The 24,111-nt window shown below is 38.2% G+C and overlaps 1 protein-coding gene across 5 annotated transcripts in view; it reads left to right on the plus strand.

The window, feature by feature from the left end:
• Mrtfb (myocardin related transcription factor B) overlaps positions 1-24,111 on the plus strand; it is a 237,850-nt gene that overhangs the window by 67,643 nt on the left and 146,096 nt on the right. For 3 of the 5 annotated variants that reach the window (XR_011705506.1, XM_071605613.1, XM_071605617.1), the window contains exons 1-2: positions 3,148-3,182; positions 10,773-10,835. The gene's annotated coding sequence lies outside the window, so the exon portion shown is untranslated. The other 2 variants (XM_071605614.1, XM_071605615.1) reach the window with 2 other exon arrangements.

Raw genomic sequence — 24,111 nt, forward strand, 5'->3', positions numbered from 1 at the left:
TACCTCTCTCCCTCTAGATCGTATATGTGACGAGACCATGAACTCTGATTGCCTCGTTTGTAGCCACTAACACAGTAACTAGCACTTAAGTGCTTAATATGTTTTTATTGAATGAATGAGCATTAAGCAAACCCCATTAGAGGCATTTATAAAATCTCTCTTGGATCAAACGATGTGTTAATACCTTATACCTTTAAACTACACCACACCACATACTATGTAGTATACCTTGAACACTTAGGGGTTTGCAGATTACAATCACCCCAGTTTTTTGTCAGACCATAATATCCCTGTGCATCTTACTATGCCCACGTCTTCCCTATGAGGATCTGTCCCACAGAAAAATTCTGCCATTGACAAGAGCATGTGGCAGGCTTTGGGTCAGGATAGAAACCTGAATCTGGAGTACCAATGCCAGAGGGTGGTGGCAGGATTGTTCCTATACAAACCTTCCCTCTAATCATGATGTCACTGTGGTATTCCTCCCCAACCTTGCCAAAATTCTCTTAAGAACTTTCGTTTTAGGGTCTTTCTTTCTTTCTTTTCTTCTTTTGGAATGACTTCCAGAGTAAGGTCTTTAAAAATATTTGGGCGGCTTTTCCTATATAAGGGGAGCTCTTTATAAAACCCTCTCCCAGGAAACTGGGAAGAGAGAGCCGTGGAGAAGTTGTTTCCTTCCATGATTAGGAGGAAGTGCTAGAGTCACTTGGTTCATTTATCATTGTTTTCAGTGCACTAGAAACTACTTTTATCCCCACATCTGAGCACATCCTCCAACATGATTTGGAGTTTATATTGGAAGATAAGGAGTAAGTAAAATATCACAGAAACTCACCCATGGTCATAATAGCTATAATTTACTGAGTGCCTAACAGCTGTAATTTACTGAGCATATACTTTGCATATATTAACTCAGTTAATCTTCCCAACTATCTATTCATACTCTTATTTTAGATGAGAATCTAAAGCATCATCTGAAGCAAAAGCTACCTTATGGAGAACATACAGTAAGTAGCTCAGACTGGAGTTTTGACTTGAGATGATTTTTAGGCATTCCGTTTCATAAAACTCTACGCTTTTCTGGTAGAGAAGAACCTGTTGGTCACTGAGGCCAAGGTTTGTAGGTTTGGAGCTGGACTGACTCAGATTTATTCCAACTCTGCCTCTAAATCACTGTGTGCCCTTAGGCCAGTCCTCTCACCTTTTAGCTCTTTAGTTTCCTCATCTGTAAAATGGGGGAAATGATAACTTCCATACATGATGGTTCATTTTAGGTTATCAACTTGACTGGACTACCCAGATAGCTGGTAACACATTATTTCTGGGCATGTCTGTGAGGGTGTTTCTAAAAAGACTGCAGTTTGTATCAGTGGCCTTCACCTCAATTGGTTAAAGACCTAGATAAAACAGAAAGGCAGAGGAAAGGTGAGTTTGTTCTCACTTCTAGAGCCAGGACACTGATCTTCTTCTGCCCTTCAACATCAGAACTTCAGATCTCTGATCTTCAGACCTTGGGACTTGCACCTGCAGCCTCCCCAGTTTCTCATGCCTTCATTCTTGAAATGAGAGTTACATTATTAGCTTCCCTGTTTCTCAGATCTTTGTACTGGGACTGAGCTATGTCACAGACATCCTTGGTTCTCTGGCTTGCAGACAGCATATTGTGGGATTTCCCAGCTTCCATAATAAAATCTTTCTTACATATCTATATCTATATCCTATTGGTTCTGTTTCTCTGGGGAACACAGGATTGTCAGACTAAATGAGTTAGTGAGTGGACAGCACTTGGAGCTGTGCTAGGCACCTTGTAGCTGCCCCTTTGATGTGATTTCACCTCCTTACCCAATCTTTCAGCTGGTGGATTGGGTTGTGTTGATATGTAGAAGGGGACCCATATGCTCTGGCTCATATAGCAGAATTATTTCCTGGAGAGTGGACAATCTTGGAGGGTGAGTGGACCTCCATTTGCTAACAGATATAACTATCAGATAAGCTGCCGTGGCCCAGGAAGACCTCAACACAGGGGTAAACTGAACCTTCAAGGCTCATGATTTTACAGAAGCTGATCCAGAAGAAGTAGCCTTCATTGTCCTGTGGAACAGAATCCAACACAGACTCAGGTTCAAATTCTGACTATCCATGAACACTTAGGCTAGTTTCTTCATCTCCAGGACTGGAAAAATATATGCCTTTAATAAATGTTAGCTCCTCTTCTTTAGAAACAATTATTAAGATTTCCTCTGGGAAGAAGTTCCACGTTGTCTTCTCCCTAAAGTCATGTATATTCTATGTCCTGTAGGCCATTCCATCGTACTTTGTATCAGCAAAATGTCACCCAAGGAGACTACAGAATTCAATACAGTCTCATCTTTTTCTGGGTCCTGCCCAAGAAATGGCACAGGGAGGCCTTAGGAAATTCGTGCAATGAAGCTGAAACATATTTATTGATAACAATTTTATTGAGACCAGGGGTATTGTAGCAAATGACCTCCTAGGCGTGTGTCTCTTTTCACCTTGGTGAACATTGGAGGGCCAGGGATGGGTGGGGAGTGAAGACTGGGGCTAAGAGGCAGCACCCTTGGCGCACGCAGGGACAGGGCCTGGGGGCTGTCATGGGGGGCGCTGGTTTGGGCACCGGATTCCAACGTGGGCTCTTGCCACTTCCTAGCTGTGTGACTTGGAGCCCATTGCTTAACCTTGCCACGCCTCCAATGTTTCCTCTGTGAAATGGGGAGGATGGTAATACCCACTTCTTGGGGCAGTTGAAAGGACCCAAGGGGAGTCCTTAAAGTTCTCGGCAGCTACCATTACAACTTTTCACTGTGATCCAAGCCCGGGCTGAGGCTCCCGGGTCCGGGCCCAGGCAGGCGCATGCGCACAAGCACCCGGCCGGCCAGGTGAGACCGAGGCGCCCGCCTTGCACCTGGGTTTTAATCCTTAAGGGTCACGGGGGGTGGGCGGAGTGGATTCAGGGGCGAGGATACAAATAGAAGGTCGGGAGAACGGCTAGTCTGGACCCCCGAGCGCGGTGGGCCGTGTAAAAGGGAGCTGCGCCGAGCTGGTTCCAGATCGGGGTCCGCGCTCGCCGCGGTGAGGGCGGGGGGGGGGGTACGGAGAGGAGCGAACTCTCGCGAGATCTCACGGCGGCGGCGGTAGCGGCGGCGGCGGCGGCGGCCCGAGAGGTGAGCGGCGGGCGGTGGCGGCGGCCGTTGGGGGCTGAGGAGGGTGAGAGCGGCAGAGACCAAGGCCCGGGCGAGGGGAGCGGGGCGGGCGGGTGGCCCGCGTCTTCGGAGGCAGCCCAGCACGCCCCGCGGCTGCAGTGGCGCCGCCCGCTCCGCGCCGTCCCGGGACCCGCGCGGGGCGGGGCGGCTGGGGCCGCGGGCCGCCGGGCCAGTCCCCCCGGCCAGTCAGTCCTCGCGTTCGGGTGCGACCCTGGGACCCGCCTCAGTTTCTCAGGGCGGCGGGGTTGGCGCTGCTGGCCATCGCAGCTCCACTTTGCTGTGTGCCAGGCACTTAACTTGTGCGCTTCCACGCTCGGGCTGCACAGAGAGGTGCAGCGCCCTGCCCAAAGTCACACTGCTGGGACGTGGTGGCATGGGGCTTCCAACACCCGCGCGGGCCTGCGCCCCTTCCTTGCCTCGGGTTTTTCTTCTCCCAGCGGTGCTCGCAGCTGGTTCCCTGGGGTCCTGGTGGGGCTGCCGAGGGTGTGTCTGGGACCCACTCTGGAGTTGGATGCAGCATGGTATGTGGGTTGGTTGGGACAGGCTTTTTCCACGCCTTTTGTCCGATTCCCGGAAGGTCTTCCACCCCTAAACTATCGTTTGGCCCTGGGTGTGAGAGGGCAGAGGTGGGCTTAGAGTGACCCGTCTATGCCAGGGGTGGGGTCACTAGCCCAAGGAAAGTGGAATACTGGAGCCCGAGGCTTGCCTCAGGCAAAGGAAAGTTTGATTCCCACTGAAGCACGTGACTCCAGTCTGGAATAGTTGGTTGTCAACCCCTTCTCCTTGGTGTTGAAAGTTTGTGGAGCCCACTTCGCTACTGAGCAGTGAGGTTCCTAAGTAACAGAACCTACCTACACACATAAGTGAAAGTGGTTGTGATACTTTCACTTACATGTACAAGAGAAATAAAGGGAGGACAATATATGACATACGTTGCTTATAATCACTTATAATCAGAACTTTGAGCTGTGGTGGAAGACAGCATGCGTTCCAAATGCTTGCACCTGCTGCTAATGAAGAAGTTTGAGTTGGTTAAAAAAAAAAAAAAAGTATTAGGATCCAGTTCAAACAAGAAGATCAAAGAGGGAGATGAAGATGGAAACTAGGGAGAAAACACTTAGTGTGGGGACAACCTTATTTATGCTAATAAAAAGGAGAGGCTAGATTGAACTAGGGATGACATGACAAGGTCAATTACAGGCTACCTCAGTCTACCCACAGATCTTACTGTGACCCTTCCATGGATCCCTTCTTTTCCCACCATGTCAGAGCACATGTTTTGTGTCTTGTGCTTTGAGTTCCTGCTACTTGAATTCCTTCAGTTGCTAGTAATAACAAGTAAAATATTAACAAGATTGAAATTTTTGGATTCATTAGGGTGAGATGTATGTGCCATCTCATACTGTTAGCATATTTACTAGTCTATACTCATTATTATAATTTAAATTTATGTTAATTTGTAGTGTGAATAAATGAGCATTAATTTTCAGACCATTTCCTTATTCTCCTGAAGCATCCCTTACTACTTTGTTTTACATAATCAGAGGCAAGGGGTGGGGGTGTGGTTTCCTATAAAAACTTTTAAGTATTGTATGTTAAAGTAATGCTCATTTAAAGTGGGCTTGATTACGCCATTTTAAGATCAAAATTCTTGTGACCAGGATAAATCTTGATGATACAGATCCATCCCACCCAAGCATTGTGTGAGGCCTAGATCCTGGCCCCCAAACACTAAATGCCTAGGGTGTCCCCCAATCTCTCTGATAACTAAAAATTTTCCTTGAGGACAGTTCTGCCTCTTTGAGAATACTATTAAGAACAGTATCCATTGTCTACTCAATTTTAACAGGAAAGGGGTGACAAACAACTTTTTTTATGGGAAAATTATTCTTAAGTGTCTGACATATAAAAAAAAAAAAAACATGGTCTTGGTACTTGTCAATTATTCTAGAATCTTGGGAGGTAAGGTTAATTCCTGTCAGAAAATTTTGTCTGTGTTTAATGGGAATTCACATTAGAAATGTTGACAACTAAACACTAGAATCATTTTAGCAGTTTGATGTGAGAACAGAGTTGGGAAGTGACAACAGTGTGTGCGATAGCAGGTCTGAGTTGAGTAGAATATACATTCATGTCATCACTTTGCGGGGTGGGTTACTTACTAGGGATTGAACCCAGAGGTGCTTTACCACTGAGCTCCAGCCCTTTTCCCCCTTCTTGAAACGGGATCTTCTGAAGCTGTTGAAGCAGTCTCAAACTTGGGATCCTCCTGCATCACCCTCCCAAATTGTTGGGATTATAAGCAAGCAGCACCCTGCCCAGCTGTAATCACTTTTAAAATAACCTTTTCTAATTACTTATTAGCAAATTTGGAAAATATAGACAGATATACATATACCAGTCCTCATGGTATGACTCATTACAAATTATCTTTTCATTTGAAACACTGCTAGTTATGATAGAGAAAAATTAAAATAAAGTTTAGCTCCAACTAGCTACAGTGTAACAAAAATTTCTCCAACTTGTTTAACTCTAAAAAGGATGTTTATTTTGTTTTTTAAAAAAATCTTGTAAGGTGTTTGTTGCTTATTACTATTGAAAGGTGCTGTGAAAACAAACATGCAAATAAAGACTTCTCAGAGGATATATTTTCAATTGTCTAGCGATATATTGAATCTTTTTGACCTGAGAAGTCAATCAAATTGAAAATAATTAATTTTTATTATTTTGAGCAAGTAAAATGTTCCAGAGTAAAAGAGGTCAGTACTGTTAAAGATATTGTTAGGAATCATTACTTTTTTTTTTTTTTTTTCATATTCACGTGTTCCTAAGTAAACTAAATAAATAATGAATTACCAAGATGTTGAAAATGTTCCAGTTTCTAAGCATAGAGGATATGTTGTCAAACAGACAAAACATGCATGCCTTATGGAGTTTTACGTTTGAGAGACATAAGAATTAACTAGAATGAAAACAAATAATTTACCACACAATTCTGTGGTTTATAATTAAGGCATTTCATTGATTTTTTTTTTTTTTTTTTTTTTTTTTTTACGATGCACATCTGAGATGGATGGAATCTTAAAATTGGCATGTTGTAATCTCATGGCAATTTTTCTTCTGAGTGGTACATAGAATAAGAATGTTCTAAGTGTCTTAAAGGTGATGGCATCTCAGAGGCAATGAAATAGGAAATATATGTCAGCACATTGTTAATTTTAGCACCAAAAACTATTCAAAGGTGATTTATAGAAATGTGTATCTTCTTTTTGCAAGTCACCTTTGAATAGTTTTTGGTGCTAAAAACTATCCTTTTGTGGGGGTCAGGAGTGGGGTGGGATGGTGAGTACCAGGATTGAACTCGGGGCACTCGGCCACTGAGCCACATCCCCAGCCCTAGTTTGTATTTTATTTAGAGACAGGGTCTCACTGAGTTGCTTAGCGCCTCATTGTTGCTGGCTTTGAATTTGAGATCCTCTTGTCTCAGCCTCCAGAGCTGCTGGGATTACAGGCATGTGCCACCATGTTCGACTTCTGAATCCTTCTGTCTAAACTAGAATTCTTTATTCAGCAGATTTCTATAGAGATCTTTCTCCTCATGTAAAGCAAATGGAAGATCAGTGTTCATAAACATGAGCACCATTTTTTTGAAAAGGGTTTGAGGGAAACAAACTTCTTGGTATTTTTTCATGGAGAGCACATGGTGGGCAGTTAATGCATTTGAGGTTAAGTTCAGACAACACAAGCAGAATTTATGAAATATGTATTTTTGTTTCTTTGTCCTATTTCTGAAAGTTTATAGGTCCACTTATACTTTTTTCTAAGTGAGACATCCTTCAGTTGAATTTCAATGATTCATAGTTGTTATTGTTTTTTTAAGAATGTATTTGAAAACATTTATTCTCTGTGTACACAGTTTATGTGGGAAACTAGCTCCATGATATCTCTTGGCTAGGAAGCCTGTGTAAGGACTTTTTCTGTCTGATACTGAGGGCAGGTTTCTTAGTAAACTCAACCATATGAAGGTTACGTACCTTTTTCCCCCAGGAGGACTTCAGCTTTGCTTATCCAAGTGTGGTCCTAGGCCAGCAGCATATTTGAAGCATCCTGGAGCTTGTTTGAAATGCAGACTGGTAGTGTATGTGAACTGTGGGAAGCATCAGACAAGATATGTGACTCTCAGACTTGAGGGTATTACCAGGATTGCTGGACTAGTACAAAGTTTCTGATTCAGTAGTCTGGGTGGGAGCCTGAGAATTTTAATTTTAACAAGTTATCACATGATGCTGATGCTGCTGGTACAGGGACCATACTTGGAGAACCATTATCCTAGAGTGTCCTCATTGTACGTTTCTCTCCTCTTTCCTAATTTCTTACTCATTCAAATAGCTTCTTAAAAATTGATTATCATATCCTTTAACTTGATTGAAGGGGGAAAAAGCATATTTTTTGCGATGACCACACCAAGATTGCTTTTCAGCATCTAATTTCAGAGCAAAAAAAATCTCTTTAAAGCTTGGTTTTAAGTTTTATTTATAGGTGTCTCTTTCTCTTCTTCCTGTAAGTATTCTTTTAATGTTTAAAAATTCTTTTAATATAGATAACATGTTCTTATGGTTCAAAAGTTAAAATGACACAGGCATGCTTGGGAACATCTGATTTCCAACTGCTTTGGCTCCCCCTTCACCCCCCTTTCTTAGATAACCCCCTTTAATTTATTTCCTATAGATGTCCATTGTTTGCTTTTATAGTAGGAGAAATGCCAGTGTACTATATTCTTTTTATATAAAATGGAGCATATTATGTAACCAATTCTGTCCCATGGCTTTTTCTTTATATGCTCTTGAGATCTTTTCCTATTAGTATTTATTTAGAAAGAATATAATATTTGTTTATAGAAAACACTTTTTAAAAAACAGCTATATTTAAACAGTGTCTATTAAGTGCCTTATTTACTTAACCAGCCCCCCTGGTGGGTATTTCGGTTGTCTCTAGGTTTATCACTGACCATTTTATACATGTGCAGGTACATCTGTGGGATACATTCCTAGAAGTGGGATCACTGCGCCAGTGGGCAGTGCATTTATAATTTTTAAAATACTTCCCTTAAGTGTTGCACTGTTTTGAACTCCCACAAGTACAGTTGCTTCTCATTATCCATGGAGGATTGGTTTGAGGACCCCTTTGTGGATACTGAAATTCAAGGATGCTTGAGTCTCTTATATAAAAGGCATAGTATTTGCATATAACCTGTGCATATCCTCCACATACTTTAAATCATCTTTAGATTGCTTATAAGACCTAACACAATGTAAATGCCATGTAAATAGTTGTTACACTGTATTGTTTAGGGACTAATGACAAGAAGAAAAGTTGGTATGTTTTCAGTACGACAATTTTTTAAAAAATATTTTCAGCCTATGATTGTTGAATCCAGTCTGAATACCACAGATACAAGAGGGCAGATTGCAGTGTATGAGAGAGTTCCTGTTTTTCTGGGGCCTTTCCAATGTACTGTGTTTACAATCCTTGAATTTGTAACAGTTTGATAGATGAGAATTGTCAAATAGAGGAGTTTTAATGTACATTGCTATCATTATTAATAAGGCTGAGCATCTTATGCTTAAAAACTAGTTGTATTTCTTTTTCTGTGAACTCTCTGTTCATGTCTTTTGCACATTTTTGTTTTGGATTGCTTTTTTCCCCTTATCAATTTCTAGAAATTTATAAATTGGAGAAATTAGCCCTGTGTGATATAAATTGTAGTTTTCCCCAGATTGTCACTTATTTTTCATTTACCTTCACATATTTTGATATTCAGAAGTCTTACATTTTTTTCTTTGAATTTTACAGTTTATATTACTCATTATGGTATCTGGATTTTAAGTCACAGAAAGGCCTCCTAGATTTTTAGAATATGCCCATGGTTTCTTTTAGTACTTTTATGTTCAAACTAGGAATTATTCTGGCGTTCAGAATGATGCGTAGGTTCAACTTTATCTTTTTCTGTGGGCTTGTTATTTTTACCTGTTGGTTTTAGAGCCCTTCTTTGAATACTCTTAATGTATTGTTAACTTTTGGATGTATTGGGGTGTCTCGGGAGTTTGAATTCTATAAGTCTTTTTCTTCGTATATCAGTATCACATTATTGGTTTTATAAAAAGTTTTAATATCTTTTAAAACTAGTTTCCCCTTGTTGCGTTTCATATTCCTGGCAATTCTTGCTTGTTTATTTTTCCATGAGTACTTTAGAACTGTTTTGTCTAGTTCCAGAAAAACAAAAACCTAAAAGAAATAAAAATAAAAATCAGATTAAATGTATACCTTTAAAATCTATTTAACTTCTCCAAACTTCAGTTTCCTAATCTGTGAGAAGAACAATACTGTCTTTATAAGAATGTTGGGAAAATTAAAGGAGAAAACGTGTGGAACTCATCACTGTCTCTTCCACCACCACCATGTGCCAAGGGGGTGGTTCTTTTTCCTGCTTGTACTTCTCTCACTTTTAAAGAGAGAAAGAAAGACAATAAAAAGATATTGGAGTTGAAGTTAAAGCTAAAACTTTCTGTTTGAAGGTAATCGGTACATTTCAGAATAGGAAACAGTCTTGCCCTCAAAGCCCTCCTGCTTATTCCTCTCTTGGGTGCACCCTAATAACAGTGCTACTCAGCATTCCCCAAAGGCCCCATGTGCCTGTGATGCCATCCTTTCCATCCAGAGTCTTCCACACCTAATTCTGCCACTTAAGATATGTTCTACCCCCAGCCCAGTGAAAACCAGTATCTGTCACTTCCAGCAGCTTTCCTGTGTTGTGGTGTGAGCCTTGGTAGATGGGATGCTCCTTGAGAGAAACTGGCTCTGTCCTGTATAGTAAAGAATGCCAGAACCCAGTAGAATACCTGACAAAGTTCACATTGAGATGTTTGTTAAACAAGTGAATGAAGAATTCACTTTGAACTTTCGCCTTACGTGTCTGGGTAGCTCATCTCACCCATTACACATTAGCCTCTAGAATACAAAGACTATGCTGCTTTTCAATAATAGTAATAATAAATATAATAAATATATTTATTATATAAATATATTATGGAGGTGGTGAGTGACAGATTTTTTAATTACATGAGAGGCTATAACAGTAAAAAAAATTGAATGTTTGTTTTTAAGGGCTATTTTAGAGCCTCTGATGTGGATTATCCCTCATATTCCTTAGCAATCTTCCTGGTTGGGCATTGTTATTATACATACGAGGAACAGGCCCAAAGAGGGGGGCTGACATGACTTGCCCTCGGTCACACACAGGCAGGTAGGAGAGGTGGGGTCCAGGTGCAGGTGCTCAGCCTGCCACGGTGCCCCAGACATGTGTACTGAATGCAATCATTTACGTAGGTTAGATTTGTAGTAGTGCTCAACTTTACTTCCCAATTGTCCCGTTCTGTTAACTTCTGTTTTGTTCTGATTGATCTCAGATGTTCACATCCTCCATGAGGCTTTCTAAGTGTTTGATAGAAAATAATCTTTACTTTACTTTGCCTTTTTTTTTCTTTTTTTCAGGTTCATAATCAAGGTGCTAAGAAAGAATGTAAGACAGGACAATAACTAAATATTTTTACTGTGGTAAGTGTTTTATGATTTTACATTTTAAAAATTCTTTATTATTTTTTTAGTCTGCTTCCTTAAGATGTAAAAGGGATATTGTTTTAGAAGTGTTTGAGTTCATAGAACCTATGAGTGGTAAGGTGGATGCCAGTAATGTGGGCTGTTAGGGAAAGACAAACATCATTATTCAATCTCTTTGAATCTAATATTTTAATTTCTATTATCTCATCATTTTAAAGTGTGGTTCTGAGAAGGAGATTCTGTATTACATTTACTTGCAATATTCAATGAATTCTTTCCTCTTAAAGAGGAAGTTGAAAATATTTGAAGTAATTTTGGTGATATAGAGGCACTTCTTTTTTTTTTTTTTTTTTTAAGAGAGAATTTTAATATTTATTTTTTTTTGTTTTCGGCGGACACAACATCTTTGTTTGTATGTGGTGCTGAGGATCCAACTCGGGCCACACGCGTGCCAGGCGAGCGTGCTACAGCTTGAGCCACATCCCCAGCCCAAAAAATTCTTTATTATTTTTTTTGTCTGCTTCTTTAAGATGTAAAAGGGATATTGTTTTAGGAGTGTTTGAGTTCATAGAACCTATGAGTGGTAAGGTGGATGCCAGTAATGTGGGCTGTTAGGGAAAGACAAACGTCATTATTTAATCTCTTTGCATCTAATATTTTAATTTCTGTCATCTCATCATTTTAAAGTGTGGTACTGAGGAGATTCTGTATTACATCTACTTGCAACATTCAATGAATTCTTTCCTCTTAAAGAGGAAGTTGAAAATATTTGAAGTAATTTTGGTGATATAGAGGCACTTCTTTATCTTAAAAGTTTGTTGTGATTTTTTTATTATAATAATTAGAAAAATTTCCACCCATATAAAACAACATAATGACAAAACTAAGCCCTCAACTCCTGCACAAAGAAATGGTCACCATTAACACACTTTTGGAAACTTATTGATGGATATGAAAGTATAAATAGTACTTTAAATAAACAGCAGTCTCTCTACATATATGAAGCTATGTGGTCATTTTTAATGTATGTTTTATATATCTCTGTGAGTTGAAACTGATGTGCGTAATCATGGGTGATCATTTTTCTTGCTGTCTAGTTTTATTTTCTCTTTTTTTTCTTTATTTTATTCTTATTTTTAAATACACAATGACAGTGGAATGCATTACAATCCTTATTACACATATAGAGCACAATTTTTTTGTTTTCTTTTATTTATTTTTAGTTGTCAATAGATCTTTATTTATATATGTGGTGCTGAGAATCAAACCCTGTTCTTCACACGTGCTATACCACTGAGCTATAACACCAGCCCTGGCTGCCTAGTTTTCCATCATTTAGAGGCATCATACTTTATCTAGCCACTCCTTTGATAACCATTTAGATTGTTACTTGTTTTTCTTTCTTGTGAATAATGGTATGTTGATGATAGTATACTCATTCATTTATCTTCTTAGAGGTATAACTGCCAGGTCAAAGATTATATACATTTTAAATATTGATAAATATGACTAAACTGTTATCTGTAAAAACTATCCCCCTCAGTGTCCATGAGAGTCCTATTTTCAAAACCCTTGCTCACACCAAGTTTTGTTAATCTTTGCTAATCCAATAGGAAAAAAAAAAGTGTACCTTTTTGAGATAACATGTTTTTTATTGGTACTGGGGATTGAACCCAGGGGCACTTCACCAGTAAATTAGATCCCAGCACCTTTTATTTATTTATTTTTATTTTGAGACAGGACCTCGATAAGTTGCTGAGGCTGTCCTTGAACTTGTGATCCTCCTGCCTCAGTCTCTTGAGTTGCTGGGATTACAGGTGTGTTCCACTGTACCCCACTATTGAAGGAAACCTTGTGTTATTCAAAGACTTCTTTCATTCAGTATTCTTATTAACACAAAGAATTCTCTTCATTAAGAACATACTTGTGATTCTTATGTGTGAGATATTCTTAGGCATTAAATGTAATGAAAATATTTTAGGTCTTTTGCCTTGATTTTAACTCATTATTAATATTTGAAAACTTGATCAACCAGCTATAATTGTTTTGAATACAGAATGTTTTCCTCTGCAAAGAGCAGTGCTTTTGTGTTTTATTCACCTGGAGGGAGGCCTAAAGAAACTTTCAAAATAAATTTCTTAACATTTTTCAAACATGGATACCAATTGCTGAATAGCATACAGAATATGATTTCCATAATTGGGTGATAATATAGTGTTTTGGTTTTTTTTGAGAGAGAGAATTTTTTAATATTTTATTTTTTAGTTTTCGGCGGACACAACATCTTTGTTTGTATGTGGTGCTGAGGATCAAACCCGGGCTGCACGCATGCCAGGCGAGAGCGCTACCGCTTGAGCCACATCCCCAGCCCCAATATAGTGTTTTTGAGTTATGTAAACTATGTGATTGTGTGTTCATGTGTAAACCTATATGTATCTTTTCTGTCCAAAAGATTTTATCACTTCCTGATGTAAATATGATTTTTAATTTTATGTTTGCTTTAGATTTTATTTCAAATAAAGAGTTACATATAAGGATGGTCTCACAAGAAGCAGATGCACAACTTTGTCATTGACCTACTGTTTATTTTTTGGCTTAATAAAAAAACATTAAACTGTTTTCTATATATAAGGTACATCTGGATTGCCTTTCCTGAGGATCCTTTCTTTTTACTTCAATTAACACTGTTTACTGAATACCCCAAGGCTGGGACCATATGGTCCAACTGGTATTTTTATTCACCAGTTTTCATTCAGCACTGAATACCTACCTACCTACCTACCTACCTACCTGGTAGGCATCCACAGACACCCAAATTATTATTTATTTGTTTAATTTTTTGGTACTGGGGATTGAATCTAGGGGCACTTAACCACTGAAACACATCCCCAGCCCTTTTTTTTTTTCTTTTTTTTTTTTTTTTTTTTTTTTGAGACAGGGTCTTGCTGAGTTGCTTAGGGCCTCACTAAGTTCCTGAAGCTGGCTTTGAACTTAGGATCCTCCTGCCTCAGCCTCAACCTCCCAATGGTTGATGTGTATTGTCATTATTAGGTTAAAGATGCAAAAGAGAATAGCTGTACATTTTAATTTAGAGAAGACTAACATGTGGTTTCATTTAAATTTAGATGTTCATAGCTATATGGCACTTGCTGCCATAATATTCGATGGTGCTTTGTTTCAAATTTTGATTTGGACTATATTCTGTTTAATTTTTAGAATCACATAAGCCCTGTATTTTAAACCTTTTTTTTTCCTTCATTAAGGTCAGAGTAAGTATCTAAACTAGGTATGCTGCTAGATATTGTTTAAGATCTGTTTATGTTCCCCAGTATAGACATGGCAATATTTTTCACAATAAGGATAAAGTAAATGCCCCCCCCCCCCATAAAGTAAATATAATTGTATAGTTCACATTTTTAAAAATAAAAGCAGAGAATTAGATTGCCAGACTTTGAGTAGAATGAATAAGTTTTTGTCTGGGACCTGCCTGTGAAGCTTTTCTGATTCCTATACCAGTTTTTTACAGCCAAAGTAAACAGAGAGGTGGAACAATTCATGATCTAATAGATTTAAGCAGTGTTTCAGTCTCTATTTTAAATACTTTAGAATCCTGTAGTCCAGTAGAAATAAAGAATGCATGTAACTAGTTTTAATTAGTATTTTTGCAGAAGTCATTTGCATGTGAAACTTTAAAAATCAATTAAATAATCCTCTAGCAATATTTATTTGCACTTTAATCTGCCTAGCAATTGTTTCTTTTTTTTAATATTTATTTTTTAGTTGTAGTTGGACACAATACCTTTATTTTATTGATTTATATGTGGTGCTGAGGATTGAACCCAGGCCCCTTCATGTGCCAGGCAAGTGCTCTACCACTGAGCCACAACACCAGCCCCTAGCAAGTGTTTTTTAATACATAGTCTGAAATTAAATCAAGGCAGACTTGAAATTACTGAGTCTTCATTATTGGGCCAAATTAATGAGGTTTTCTTGGACTTTTCCTTCTGGTATCTTATTGTGGCTAATGATATAATCTTATTTGTTTTCTAAAATATTGAAGTTCTGGGTTTTTTAATCTCTTTTCTGTGGCAGTATAGGAATTTGTTTATACAGTGCCTTTCATTTTACTGATGAGTTAATTTATTTAATTGTGTGCCCTAAAACCTACTAAAAGTATTCCTGGAAAGTGAGGGATTAAACAGAAGTTGTAATTAAAATGAAGGCTTTATCCTTTATGTCTCCTGTGAGCTTCATTGGTTAGAGTTTTAGAAAGGGGAGGGAAGAACAGGTTTGGGGCCCAAGGTCCATAATGAGTTCAGAGCTTAGTGAAACTCCTTAGGGATATCCCAAAGTTCTGAATGTCCCATCCCCCTGAGAAATTTCCTCTCTCCTAACCCTGAAAGTTTTGTCCAGTGTGTGGCATGATGCAAATTTGTGTGGAGCTAGGCAGAGCGAGTCTATTACTACAGAGTCTAGATGCTGTCTATTTTTAAATAGACATCCAGCATAGGAATATGGCTGAAAACCACTATCCCCCTCCCCACACCTTATCTATAGCAGTGCAATTGGAATTTCACACAAGCTTTTCCTTCTTTGGTTTGTTTAGAGAGGACACTGTAGGTGCAGGTTGTGTTTGTGTATGTTAAACCCCATGTGTTTTGTTTTAGATATATTTCAGTCTGTTCTAATGTAACAAAGTTTTTCAGTCTGAACATTCTAGCAGCCATCACTCAAACATTAATTGCTGTCAGTGGAAAAGGATATCTTCCCACATCTTTTCTCAGTGCTTGAAACCACCCGACTTCCTTTTTCTTTTACCTTAAGAACCGATTACTGACACTTGGGAATTATAATCAGATTGCATCAATCTTTATGGAAAGGTTACCAATTATTGCACTGCAAAATATGCATTTCTTTCTAATAGAGAGTGTTTCTCTCCATGTCTCTTTTTCTCTCTCTCAGTTCAGTGCTATTAAATACCTCTTAGGTGAATGAATGCTTTGTGTCATGCCCTGATTTAATACATTTAAAAGAGACTTTATTGATAGCTTTTTTAAAAACCTATGTGGGAGGGGGATGAAGGAGGAAGATTATTCATTCAATGTGAAACTTTCATAGATCTTTAGGTGTCCACAATGTAGAGGGATGGCCAGTGTTAATTACCCCCACTCTAGTATAAGTTCTGAAATGAGTATTTGCTGTGAAGAGTTGTGAACAGTGAGGATTTTTGTGGTGGGGTGTGGATTGAGCATTGCGCTGTGCTCTTTGTGTGCATTACTTCATTTTGTTCTCACAACAACAAGGGCTCAGTAAAATTGAGAAATTTGTCCTTGGGCATGTAGCTAGCAGGTTTAAAAACAAAAACAAACTATCACTTGAATTCAGATCTCTGTATCTCTAAGGTCCAGTGTTTTCTTATGCATACAGAGAAGGGTGTTGGTAGACTCTTAAAAAGTTGTAATCGACTTGAGAGGCTGTGACTAGAAGATGCATAGTATAAGTCCAGCCTCAGCAACTTAGTGAGACCCTGTATTAAAATAAAAAGGTCTGGGGATGTAGCCCAGTGGTGGTGCACCCCTGGGTGGTTCAATCCCCAGTTCCACAAAAAAAGAAAAAGAAAAAAGAAGAAGAAAGTTGTTAGAATGTTTCTATTGTTGTAGATAATGGGAATGTTGAAAAGACTGACAATAACGCTATTCTGTCACCACCACCGCCATCATTCATACTATCCTCTTTATTTCTAATGTTCTTCAGCATCAACTAATGAAGTCTAGGAGCATGCCAGGTTGTCTGGCTCATTGTGTTCAATACAACATAGGCTTGTTTAATTTAGCAGCACTCCGAAATGAAAGGTTCATGCTGCCAAGTACAAACAGACCTTCTGTGGGTTGTTAATTTGGTTATAGAAGAGAATGCTGGTTTTTTCTTGCTATGTGCTAATAAAGAAGCTGGAAGATTTTCTTTTGAGTATAATGGATTTTGACTTGTTTAAATCCGTGTAATCGAAAAGAAGTGGGCAGTCCTAATAAACATTTGTCTTTTTGTAGTCTTTGGTTAGTTTCATTCTGTAACCTGCCAGCTAATTGTGAATTGCATGCCCTTTTGTTCTTTGCTCTTTTTACTTTGGATCTGGTTTTATGGTTGGTTGCAATAGGGATTTATTGGTAGGAACATAGATTATTTCCCCATTTGAACAGATTGTGTGTTTTTATGACAGATTATCCTGTCACAGGCAGAGTGATTCAACCAGACCCTGTGCAGAGGTGTTACTATATGACTTTGTGCAGCCATTTTCAAAAATAACAGCTTTATTGATATATAATTCACATTATCATCAAGGTTACTCCTTAAAAGTGCAATTCACTGAGTTTTAGTATATTCACACAGTTGTGTGCCTGTCCTGCTGTCTAATTCTGAAACACTTTTGTCATCTCAAAAGAATACCTTTAGCAGTCACTCTCTACTCACTCTTGCTCCGTATAGCTATGAATCTCCTTTCTCTCTTTGTGGATTTACTTGTTCTGGACATGTTATATAAATGTAATCATTCAATATATGGCCTTTTGTGTCTGGCTTCTTAGCCTGTTTTTGAGGTAACACATATCAGAACTTCATTCCTTTTTTTATTGCTGAATAGTGTTCTGTTATATGGATACATATCAGTTATCAGTTGATGGATATTTGGGTGACTTGCACTTTGTGGTTCTTATGATCATGCTGCTGTGAATATTTGTGTACAAATATTGACTTATGTTTTCTTTTGGGTAGATACTTAGGAGTGAAATTTATGGGCCATATAAGTAATTCTGTTTTAACTTTTTGAGGAACTGCCAGACTGTTTTATAAAGTGACTTTACCATTTTACATTCCTATCAGCAATGTTTGAAGATTCCATTTCTCTATATCCTTGCCAACACTTTGCCATGGTATTTTTTCCATAGTAGTCATCCTAATGGGTATGAGGTGGCATCTCATTGTGGTTTTGATTTGCATTTCCCTGATAACTAATGATATTGAATATCTTCATGTACTTGTTAGCCATTGTTTATCTTTGGAGACAAATGCCTATTCAGATTCTTTACCCATTTTAAAATTGAGCTGTCCTTTTCTTGTTCAGTTGTAATAGTCCTTATGTATTCTGGATACACACAAATGTACTCTTATCAGATATGTGAAGTATAATTTTTTTCTTATTCTATAAATTGTCTTTTCACTTCTTATGAAGAAAATAGGTTTTTTGTTGGAGTACAATTTAACCAGTTTTTTGACTGCTTATGCAATTTTCTCAAATTTTCTATAAGTAAAAAAAAAAAAAACCTTATTTCTCAACATCTCCCATTAAAAAAATTTCTACAGAAACAATGATCATTTGGTTAACTACACAATGGGTTAGAGACATTAAAAAATACTTTGTGTTTTCAAATATTTTCATCACATTTAATGAAAGAAGCCCAAGTTTTCTAACCTGATATTCAGTGCACTTTTTTAAAATCAGAAAATGTTCTGCTTAGCTCAGAATGCACACATTATTCTATAAACATTTATAGATGTCTAATGTATTCTGAGGACTTGACTGGGCTTGGAGAACCAGGGATGCTTGGAACATGGTCCTGTCCTTAAGGAACAAGAGGTCATGTGCCAGGCTTCAGATTTCTACAGAGGGTATTGGAGGGCACCAGTGGAGGAGGAGGGGCACTGTCTGGGTGAGAAAGCTCACAGGGAGTCAGTGCTGGTGCTCCATCTGCAGAGATGCATGGGTGATCAGAACCTTTTGTTATAGTCTGTGATTCTTCCTTTCAGACACTTGCTGCTGTGTGTGTTGTATACATTGGCACCAGTTATCTGTAACAGCAATATTTAGCGATATCGATGTAATGAAATGTAGACTTCAGTGTGATGACTTTGATACCTAGAAGCAAGCCTGAAGAAAGCCACTTTTCTTTGATTTCTTCAGGTTTTCAAAGTTTTCAAGAATGGAAACATCCTACTTACTAATTAATTCAGTGTGGTGGGTGTGTGTATCTGAGCCCCAGCCCAAACCCAAGCAGTTCTGGGTAGTCCGAACTAATATGTGATTCAAGGAGGAACAGCTGTTTGGCTGGAGAGAAGATTGTATAGAGAGTTGGGCGAGTCCTGTTAAGGAATTTAGATCTTTCTTTAATAATGGAGAGCCATTGATGAATTTGGGTGTGTGTGTGTGTGGAGAACATGGTCCCTCCTGTTACTGTACCACAGATGCTGGTTTGTGAGGACTAGAGATAGGAGACTTGTGGGGCTGCTGGACTAGTCCAGATGAGAGCCAATGAGGACCTGAGGTAGGGCACTGATGGTAGAGGTGGATACACAGCCTGGAAATGTTTAGAAGGTGCAAGTCGGGAAGCTTAGCTGCAATCGATCATCATAAGTTAAAAGGAGGATTACTGAAGATGGAAGATTTCTGAAGATTTCAAAGGAATGAAATGCCACAGAAGCCAGCATGATTTTAGACCCTGGGGGGTTAAAAGTGACAGAGCAGGGGCTATCCTCAGGCTCTCCCACAAAAGGGAGGAAAGACTGTCTCCTCCTAGCTGTGCTTTTTAAAATCCCAAGAACCCTCTTTTTTTAAAAATTTATATTCTTTTAGTTGTTGATGAACTTTATTTTGTTTATTTTTATGTGGTGCTGAGAATCAAACCTGGTGCCTCACACATGCTAGGCAAGTTCTCTACCTCTGAGCCACAACCCAGCCCCCAAGAGCACTCTTAGCCTTGGGTTTTGTGCCCCCTGCTCATGCAGAAGCTTTGCTGGGAGCTCCCTGCCATCATCTCTCGCATTCCCAGAAGTGGGGAAGGATTGTGGAGCAGAGCCATCTGTTCCTCTTTGGTAATTCAAGCTGACTTGGGCAGTTGTTAAGATCTGAAGGGGAAGGTTGAGAATGCCTCAGAAGTTTGTGGCCTGGGTAGCCCGTGATGACAGCGTTTCTGTGCAAGAACAAGGTTCACAAGTGAGTAGACTAGAATGCAGGAAGTAAACAGAGTTCACTTTTAGACCAGCTTGGTTTGGGATGTGACTGTCCAGATGTTACATTCCTGTGACTATTCAGTTGACTTCCTTCACGGTCATCATTATACAAAATTCATGTATGAAGATGTGAATTTGGTGTCAACATACCTTATATACAAACAGAGATTTGATAAATTGTGGTATAAAGGTGTATTAAGAATTGCAATGCAAAAAAAAATTATGAATGTAATGCACTCCTCTATTGTGATGTATGTAAGAAATAATTTTAAAAAAAGAAGAAAATAAAAAAAGAAGCCCCTGTAGGGACTGGTTATTTTCTTTGCTGTGACTTTCCAGAGCCTAGCATTACTGTACTTGGCACATCTGTGAATGAATGCATACAGGTGACCATGCATAGCAAGCACTGGATGGGTCATTTAATCAGGAAATATAGATTTAGGAGCCCCGTGTAGAGCTAGGTGGTTGATAAGTCTTGAGATTTATTCTTATTGGCTAAAAGACATTTATGAAAGTTCAGCTGTTGTGTGAACCTGTAATTTTCATGTCTAAGTAATAAAATTGTGCCTGTTTTCTTTTTTCCCTGCCTAGAATTTAATGCCTGTAATTATCTGTTGACAATCCCGCCAGTGATTCTGTGTGTGTGTGTGAGACAGATTAGAATCAGACTTGTGATAGATAGGGAAATGAAAGTGATAAAGGCAGAGAAACTCTATTTCCTTTTAAGAATAACTGACTCATAGGATGAAACCTTGGAAGCGATTTCAGATCACTCCTGTAAACTCTCACAAAAATGTTTATAAAACACTTGGAACAATACAGATTGTACTAAGAAAATGTGCTTTGATCAACTCTAGAGATACAAAGCAGGGAACTTAATAAATCAGGTCAATTTGTGAATGGAAAGGACTGAAAGTTCACCTTAAAAGTAAGAATTCAGTTGACATCAAGATTTTGTATTCTGAGTAGCAGAAGTTAACATAGTTCCATTTTTTTATTTAAAAATAAAATGATTACAGATTTCAGATCTTGGCATCTTGAAATCTGACTCCTGATTTCTATCTCTTAATAGCTATTGGAATACCAGTCTAGAATGGAATTCAACTTTGATTTTTTTACTCTTTAATTTTGAGATGACTGTGCTTCCAACTCTGTCTTCACTCCATATTCAGTAAAGCCAAAGTATTGTTAGCTTGAGTATGCCATAATTTTTATTTAAATTTCAGAAAAACATAATTGTGTTTATATAAAGTAGTAATATTACTCTCCTACTTGGGAGAGGCTGTTTGTGTCTTTTAAAAATTTAAGGCAAAAATACAATTATATTAACTTAGAGGCTAAATATTTTTGTCCTACCACCCAACCATATAACACAATATCGTAGTAAGTTGCATATTTGTCCCTTGGTGTACATGGGAAATTGGCTTCGGAACCCCCTATGGACACCCAAATCTGCAGATGCTAAACTCTTAATGTAATATTTGCATATAACTTATGCCCCTTGTTCCAAATATTGTCCATCATCTCTAGATTACTTATATCTAGTATAGTATAAATATGGTGTAAATAATTGTTATGTTGTATTACTTAGGGAATAATGACCCTCCAAAAAGTTTGTACATGTTCAGAACAAAAGCATGTTTTTTTCAAATATTTTCTATCTGCAGTTGGTCAAATCCATGCATGTACAACCCTGGAATATTGAAAACCAATGTATTTTTTTTAATATTTATTTTTTAGGTGTAGATGGATACAACACAATGCCTTTATTTTTTTATGTGGTGCTGAGGATCGAACTCGGGTCCCGCTTATGCTAGGCAAGCGCTCTACCGCTTAGCCACAATCCCAGCCCAGACCAATGTATTTTTAACATTTATGTTTATTGTTTCGAATCTTCCCATTCCCTGCAGTAGATGTGAGCCTTTTAAAAAAATTTAATTAATTTTTTTTTTTGCCTAAGAACTTTTAGATGCAGCAGTGTCTTTTAGCAAGTTGTAATAGACATTTCTAAGAATTCAAATTAAGTTATAGCATCTCAGCTTTTTAAATTACCATAAGATATATTGCTATAATTGATTATTCAAAATAACTCAGATTAACTTTCATTTGAATTGTAGATTAATGCTTTCAGATAGTTTGAATAAATATAAAATAGAGACTTTGTGTGATCTAAATTTGAACAAAGCTACTCAGTCTGGGAAACAGTACATTTCAGATTTTAATGATGAGATCAAAATCATGAGTCTGAATTTTGTATGTCAGTTAAATAATTACATGGAAATTTTCTGAAACAAGGTCCTAGACCCCTACACATTTTATCACTTTTAAAATCTGTTACAGAGCTGAAATTAAAGAGCATGGGTTTCCAGAGGTACTCTTATCAGCTTCTAGAAAAAGTAATTAAAATTCATTTTATACAATGCAGCTTATTCCGTTTTTCTGTTTTCTGACTTTTTTTTTTTTGTACCAGGAATTGAGCCCAGGATGCTCAACCACTGAGCCACATCCCCAACCCTTTTTTCTTTTTTTCTTGAGACAGAGTTTCGTTAAGTTGCTTGGAGCCTCACTAAATTGCTAAGGCTGGGTTTGAACTTGCAATCCTCCTGCTTCAGGTTTATGAGCCACTGGGATTACAGGCGTGTGCCAGCGACCTGGCTGACCAATCTTTCTTAATGGACAAAGAACAGTAGATGCTGTTTAACTGGTTCTTGCTCCTATGTTAGTGAAGTCTGAATTTAAATTTCTTTCTGCATCTCAATGAGAACAAAATAGTGTACAGCAGTTCTAAAAGGGTGGAAGTTATGTGGTTTTTGTAAACTTCTTTTCTGGATGTTATCCATGAAATGTCATAGTGTGTAGCAGTTAAATAGGGATTTTGGTCAGAGGACAGTTGAAGGCTGGACTGGCACTACACTGTTACTCCAACAGGATCATTCAAAAACCAACATTCTGGGCTAGGGATGTGGCTTGCCTCACATGTGTGAGGCCTGGGATTTGATACCTAGTTCCACAAACAAATCATTGTTCTGTATTTTCATTAATGAAATACAAAGTCGTTTTTGGAGGAATGAAGGATAAATTACTCATTTATATATCATATTTGTTATAACATGACAACGAATCATTTGCTTATGTGATAAACACTGCTACATTTAATATCAGAATTGTTTTGACTATTTAAAGTCACTTCAAACATGGTCAGGATTAATAATAGCACTGCTGGTAAGGCCACTCCATAGATGTCATTTTACTAAAGAGATCTTGATTTTGCCTGACTTTGCAAGATATGACAGTAAAGGCTAGCTGAAAGCCAAAACTTGGAAGATAAATTGTTGCACACACCCAGCTCTGCCACTCTGTTGTTTCTCCTCCATGCTGAGGCAGATGGTTAGATTAAGGTGAATTAGAGAAAAATAACTATACTGAGATTAAATGGGAGATGCTCATAGTGGGGTGAACCCATATTCTCTGGCAGGTGTGGTCCCATTTGGGTCCCTCTTGATAAAAGGTTCAGGATATACTCTGTGCTGTTAGTAATCGGAAGTGGCTCAGTGACCTTGGACACATTATTTAAGGTCAGTGACACTCTACCTATCTATAATATTCTCCATCATACATTGTTGTGAGGATGAGCAGAGCTGCTGCATATAAACTGGTAAGCACAGTGCCAAGCACATTACAAAGTATAAGTAGATCTTAGTCCACAAAACAGTGTTTTTCTTCAAAGTAAAATGCAACAGGAGGGCAGTAATTGACAGTGGAGGTATCATGAGGAACCAGAAATTGGCTCTGAGCTTCAATGGAACTCAAGCTATAGCAGGTGTTATTTCACAATTTTAATTAAAATCAGTATCAGAGGTGAGATGTAAAGTTTCATAATTTTAACTATAAGCTGTTAAATGTCTGTGCTTTTTATCACCAGTTTACCTAAAGCAAACCATTTTCATTTGTAAAACTCTAAAAATTAATAAATAGAAGATTCAATAACTGAATACTATTGTTGGTTTCATCTTTTGTTTAGTGGATATTGCTTCTCAGTGAAGATGAGAATACTTGGATATTGTGCTTGCAGAACTCGTGGTCTGGATTCCATGGTTACTGAACACTCAGGATTAGTGGTATTTAATATAGATACGAATTTGGGTATGATGTGTTCGGAACACGGGCAGAGGAATCATGTCAGTCAAAATTCACTAAAAGCTTATTGTTTAGCAAAATTGTACCTTTGAGAACACAAAACATGACAGTTCTGAACAACCTGAAAAAAATTTAG

Source organism: Marmota flaviventris, chromosome 19, assembly GCF_047511675.1.
Source record: "Marmota flaviventris isolate mMarFla1 chromosome 19, mMarFla1.hap1, whole genome shotgun sequence".
NCBI classification, from domain to species: Eukaryota; Metazoa; Chordata; class Mammalia; order Rodentia; family Sciuridae; genus Marmota; species Marmota flaviventris.